The 6,656-nt window shown below is 38.1% G+C and overlaps 1 pseudogene; it reads left to right on the plus strand.

Moving 5' to 3' along the window:
• Positions 1-5,415: 5,415 nt before the first annotated feature.
• Positions 5,416-6,027, plus strand: LOC113179916 (large ribosomal subunit protein uL11 pseudogene; annotated as a pseudogene).
• Positions 6,028-6,656: the final 629 nt, after the last annotated feature.

A 6,656-nucleotide genomic window follows, 5' to 3' on the forward strand; every position in this document is an offset into this window, starting at 1 on the left:
CTGCAGCTACAGCTCCCGCCGCCAAGCTCCGGGTGCATGAAGTCATCCTCCGCCGGATTACCACATTTCTCGCGAGCGGAGGGGGGAGAGGGATCTCATCCAGCTGCGGGGACAGACACCTAGAAACTATGCCCGACGCATGCTACCCTTTCGCGTTGCTGTTTTATTTTCTATTAATGCTTTCACCATCGCAACAGCACTGGACTGTGAACCAGAAGACAAGATCCAGAGAAACTTTCTCTGCAGAGCCTCCTTCCTCCAAGAGCTCCCCTGTCATTCTGGTTACATGGCCAGCTCCATTTGCCCGTGTGGGTTTCCCACCCTCTTCATCTTCCTTATCAGTATTGTTCATTTCGCTGAATTTGAGATTGTCTTTTGAGATAAATGTTCAAATATTCAAAAAATATTTTAAATTAGCAATCGATCTGTCAAAACCCCTCTTAGCACGCTCCACCGCCCTCCAACACAAACACACGTATACACAGAGCTAAACCACTCACAATTATGAAAGCTGGGACCTCTCTAGCCCTCTTGCCTACGTAATAAATAGGGAATCTCCCTCAGGAGCGAAGTGGAACCGACTAGAGAAAGCACCCACGGAAACAGAAAGGAGTCACCCCAGGATTTTGTTGCTGTTTATTGGTACAGTCGTGGGCAGAGAGCTGTTCGCTCTGATACCCTTCATTCTCACCCTCCTCTGACCGCACCCCTAGCCATTACCAAACTGAATGGACTGCTCTGGCGACAGCAGTAACATTTGGATACCAAGAGGCAGAGTCCACATTAACAGATGGCTGTAACTCATTTTTTCCTAAAGGATTTCTTAGAATTTACCTTAGAAATGAAATTAATATGTTTGCATATAAGGCCCCCTCCTTTCCTCTTTAAATTGGCACCGGCTATTATCAAGGTTATTCTCACCCCTCTCCTTCTCCCTCTCCCCTTCTCTCTCTCTCTCTCTCTCTCTCTCTCTTTCTCTCTCTCTCTCTCTCTCTCTCTCTCTCTCTCTCTCTCTCTCTTCCTCCAAGTTCAGTCTTTTTCTTTCCCAAATTACTGACCATATCAACAGTTTAACAGTTTAATGATTGTTTGTTAACAGAAAAAAAAAAAGGCCTAGAATTTGCTATCTTGCAACTGAACAGGGTTTCTTATCTAATTGAGTCATTTCCACGTTGGGAGGTTCCTTGACACTGAGTTTCTGTGGGTGTTGGAGTTTTCTCATTTAACTTGTCTTTTTCTTGGAATTGCCCAATGCTAGGTCCAGGCCAGAAGCACCCTGGGTATTTGTCCAGCAATCTAAAGACTGTAGTTGTATAAAGTCAGGGAAGCACCTTAACTAAGAGAAACTTTTCCACCCCTCAGTTTATGGGTTCCAAAATCAGAAGGTATTGTAGTCAAAATATTCTAGCAAAATTAAGAATTTTGAAAAATGGTACTACTTAGTTGATTTCTCTGAGACATATTTTCATAAAATCAAGTCATGGGCTGGGGATGTGGCTCAAGCGGTAACATGCTCGCCTGGCATGTGGGAGGCGCTGGGTTTGATCCTCAGCACCACATACAATAAAATAAAGATATTGTGTCCACCGAAAACTGAAAAACAAAATATTTTAAAAATAATAAAAAAAATTAAAAATCAAGTCATTAATATTACCATACAGCGGGGACTTCATAGTCTGCATCAAAGTGGTATGTGAATACACTTTGGGAGTGTGGAATTAGGATGGCAAAATTATATATTTAGTTGTACTAATCTCTAACAAACTTAGTATTTAGCATGTTCTTTAAATATAAATGTAATCAAAAAACCTCTCTAGCCCTCTTGCCTACGTAATAAGTAGGGAATCTCCCTCAGGAGCGAAGTGGAACCAACTAGAGAAAGCACCCACGGAAACAGAAAGGAGTCACCCCAGGATTTTGTTGCTGTTTATTGGTACAATATTAATATTAAGGAATTAATGAAAGTTGGGACCTCTCTAGTTCTCTTGCCTATGTAATAAATAGAGAATCTCCCTCAGGAGATTAATATTAAGAATACCTCATTAATATTAAGAATACCTGTGACATTGTCATCCATAAAAATCTTAGGTAATTCCTTGTTGCAGTTTTCATAAGTATTTCAGAATAATAGTACTCTAATGTTAGAGTAAAAAGTAATCATCATTGCCTTTTAAATTTTTATCTAATAGACTATATTTTAGATGGTTTCAATTTACACCAAAAAATGAAAAATAGTAGAGTGTTCCCATATATACCAATTTCTTCTATTAACAACTTTAGTATGGGAACTATAACAATTAAGAAGCTAATGTTGATTCATTATCATTAAGTAAAGTCTATATTCAAGTTCCTCTGATTTTTATTTAATGTCCCTAATTATGTTGTTTGCTCCCATTCAGGATAACACATTATGTTAATTTATCATGTCTCCTTAGGGTTCTTTTGGTTGTGATAGTTTCTCAGACCTTTTGTTTTTGACAATCTTGATATTTTTTTAAATAAATTTTTTTAGTTGTAGATAGACACATATCTTTATTTTTATGTGGTGCTGAGGCTCGAACCCAGTGCCTCACAGTGCCCTAGGAAAGCGCTCTGCCTCCAAGCCATAACCCCAGCCCAATCTTGATAGTTTTGCAGAGTAGCAGTCAAGTATTTTGTATAATATCCCACTATTGCAATTTGATGCTTTTCTTGGAGAAGACTGTGGTTATGGGTTATTGAGAGGATGACTCCAGAGGTAGAGTACCCTTTTCATCCCATCATATTGAGATCATTACAATCAATGTGACTTACGTCTGTTGTTGTTGACCTCGCTCAGCCACTGTTTGCTATGTTTCTCCATTGTGAAGTCATTGCCCATCCCTTCTTTAGTGTATTTCTTGGAAGCAAGACACTATTTGAAGGGCAAACCTAAGGAGGAGGAATTGTGTTTAAGGATGAAGTATGTGCATCAAGTATTTGGAATTTTTCTGCATAGAAGTTTTGTCTATTCTCCCCTAAATATTAATTTGTTCAATTATCTGTTTATGTCAATATAGATTTGTGGATATGTATTTTGCTCTTTAGGTAATATCCATATCATTTATTTTGTTTTTCAAATTATTTCAGCATGGGCCATTGGGAGCTCTTTCAGTTGGTATCTGTTTCTTTAACTTACCTCTTTGATTTGTGTGTGTGTTAACAGTTCTTTGTGATTTAATTATGTGTGGGAAATTTCCATGGTAGTATAAGATATTCCAAGCTAATCTTGTATATTTTCTAGCCATTCCTAGAATCAGCCATTTCTCCAAGGAACCCTAGTTCCATTTACTGGAGAATGAATACAAACCAAGATCTGGGTTGTAGGTACATTCGTTACTACTGAGTGTTGTTTTGTTTAGGCCTTCTTAACGAATACAAGAAATATATATGTGTTTACTAACCCATGTATATAGACATACTTAACTATTTTTTATGTAAATGTCTGTGTCCAAGTGTCTGTGAACTAAATATGAATACACACACTGGTATACCCAGCTCTAATCCATTAACACAGAGATCATTCTAGCCACTTCCCCCATCATTCCTGTCATCTGCTACGTTTTCACATATTGTTTAATTCTGTTATATAGGTTTAACAGCATCAGAATTATTAATCCATTCCCCTAATGTCACATAGTTTTAAAAAGTAGAGCAGTTAATAGAAACACTGCTGTAATTATTTAATGAGTTTAAGTGCTCTTACATTTTTAGATCATAAATTTATTTCATAAACACTTTGATTATTAAACTTTAAAATTATAGTTTTCTTTGCGATTCTATGTACTGTATTTTATGCATTTAAATTTATTGAGAGGAGTTACATAGGCTTTCCAAATGGACAAAGGTCCATGTGAAAACAAAACAATAAAATTAAAATCCCAACATAGAATTGCTGTGAGAATAAAATGAGATTATGTGAAATTGCTTAGTGCAAACTTTAAGGGTAGTGCACACTCTACAAATGCTATTCTTGCAAGTTGGACAGGTTTCCATCTCTAAAGTGCTAGTAGTTTCATTTTGAAGAATGAAACTACTCAGTCTAAACAATTTCTAACTGAGTTGAAAGAATTGCTAGGTATCTGGTGTTGAAAATAAAGGCCCGTGTAAAGTCAAAGGAAGGGAGGATGAGAAAGTGAAGAGAATGAGAAACTTGGAAGGCTAGAGGTTTTGCAGTTGAACTTCAGCCTTGGGTGAGGATCCTTACACACACAGCCTGACATTATCTCTATTTTGAAGTGAGGAGAACAAAGGCTAATATACAGATTTGCTCAAAGAGTAAAAGATATTGGTTATTATCTTCATTTTGTCTGAGGCAGTGGGCAGTGCTGAGACTTGGGACAGCCCCAGAACATGTTTTCTTATCCTCTCTAGTACAGTTTCCATTGTGTGAAACCAGACACTAGAGGCATAGATAGTTTCTCATGGGAACGCAGACCTGTCACGGAAGGGAATCAGTATATTGATGACGTTATGGAAAAGACAAAAATCAAAGACATGAAATGGTCATGTTTAACTGCTTCAGATAGTACAGTGTGGTAAGAGGCATAGGGAAACTGTAAAGAAAAGGAAAAAGAAGTAGAAAATGTTTTATTTAAACATACAGAGGTTGAATTTGTCTTCTTGGAATTTGACATTCAACAATATGTCACGTAATTTAAAGTACAAAGAGTAGGGTGTTATGAAAGAGGTATTTTCATTCTTTACTTTATGACTTTTCATTGCACAGTCCTTTTTAGACACTAAACTTTAGATCTTGACTTTGAGGTTTGTAGTGTTTCCTTTCTGGTAGTCTGAAATTAGAGATCAAATGACCTACTGATGCCAGGAGTCCCAGCAAGGGACAAGGTGAAACCAGAGCCACAGGACAGGGTCACCATTTAGAATTGGCCTTTGTGTTATAGGAGTCCTTCCAGAGGGGCTCATTTAAATGCAAATATCCTATCTGAAAGGGTAGCTGAATATCTCATTAGCGGCCATTAACAATTTAGCAGAGATTAGCTTCTCAGATTTATTATTGAGAGGAGTTGTCCCGGTGATTTGGCCCCAGCATCTGTCACAGAATTGACTGCCAGGTCTCCTGCTCTCATCACTCTGTAGGGATCTGCCTAACGCTGGGAGCTTGGTCTTCTAAAGAATTGAGCACTTTGCCCTTGACAATCAATTGTTTTATATAAATTTGATTTATTCGAAAGGATAAGAGAAGGATTCCTGTAAAAATGTATACAGTGTAGTTCAGGGATAGCAAGGCTAACAGAACAGGTATATTCAAGTAAATATAGATAGAGTAAGAGTTTTATATATTAGTGTGAAAGCAATGATACAAGGTAAAATTATCATTTATATGAAGACTGGTATTTGATTCTGAAGAATAGAGTATATGACAGAAATAGGACAATGAAAGGGAAAATGACAATAAACAAAACAGAGCTTTGGGCTTGGAAGAGGTCAAGGTGCAACTCTCTTCAGTTGTCCTGAATCCGGGTTAATCCATCACCAGCCGCCTCCACCACACTGCCCAAGTTCAAGCCCAATGAAATCTAAGTTATGTACATGAGGTGCACCAGCGGCGAGCTTGGTGCCATGTCTGCCCTGGCCCCCAATATTGGCCCCCTGCGTCTGTCTCCCACAAAGGTTGGTGATGACATTGCCAAAGCAACTGGTGATTGGAAGGGTCTGAGGATTACAGTGAAACTAACTATGCAGAACAGACAAGCCCAGATTGAAGCAATACCTTTTGCCTCTGCCCTGATCATAAAAGCCCTCAAGGAGCCACCAAGAGACAGAAGGAAATAGAAGAACATTAAACACAGTGGAAATATCACTTTTGATAAATTGTCAACATTGCCCAACAGATATATCACCAAAACTTTAGCTAGAGAACTTTCTGGAACCATTAAGGAGATTCTGGGGACTGCCCAGTCTGTGGGTTGTAATGTTGATGGCCGCCACCCTCATTACATCATAATTGACATCAATCGTGGTGCAGTGGAGTGTCCAGCTAGTTAAGAAATACATGGGAGAATTTCTTTTCCACAGTTAAGTACATGGGAGAATATTTTAATAAAGGATCATCTGACAACCAAAAAAACAAAAAACAAAACAGAAACTGTTTCTTTAGACATTGCTAAAAAATACACCTTGTTTTTTACTGGTAAGGAATTGAGATAAAAGACCAGACTTATATAATACAGCTACTATGGGATAATTTATCTGATTGGGAAATGTATATTTGCCTAACTGAAATGATCAAGGGGGCAGCTGTTACCATAAGGTGTTAAAAAGGTAGGCAAGTGAGAGACCATTAAGTGCCTCATAGGAAGTGAGTTTTGAGAAATTAATTTGTTTTCAAACTTGCTAAATGTGTGATCCTGATGAGATCTTGGTGGCCATGTGAAATAGACAATGGGATATACCAGTATGAAATTCAGGGGAAAGATGTCATGAATGCAGAAAAAAAAATTGTGGACCATCATAATATTTAAAATCTTTAGACCAGACGAAATCACTTTGGAAGTTAGTATATGGTGCTGGAGGACTGACCCATGGGACACTTGATCTGGAGGATCAAGCAAGAGTATGAAGAAGTGACCAGGGATAGGTAGAACAGTCCCAGAAGCAAAGTAGAAAAGACATTA

Source organism: Urocitellus parryii, chromosome 7 (genome assembly GCF_045843805.1).
Source record: "Urocitellus parryii isolate mUroPar1 chromosome 7, mUroPar1.hap1, whole genome shotgun sequence".
In the NCBI taxonomy this organism is placed as follows: domain Eukaryota; kingdom Metazoa; phylum Chordata; class Mammalia; order Rodentia; family Sciuridae; genus Urocitellus; species Urocitellus parryii.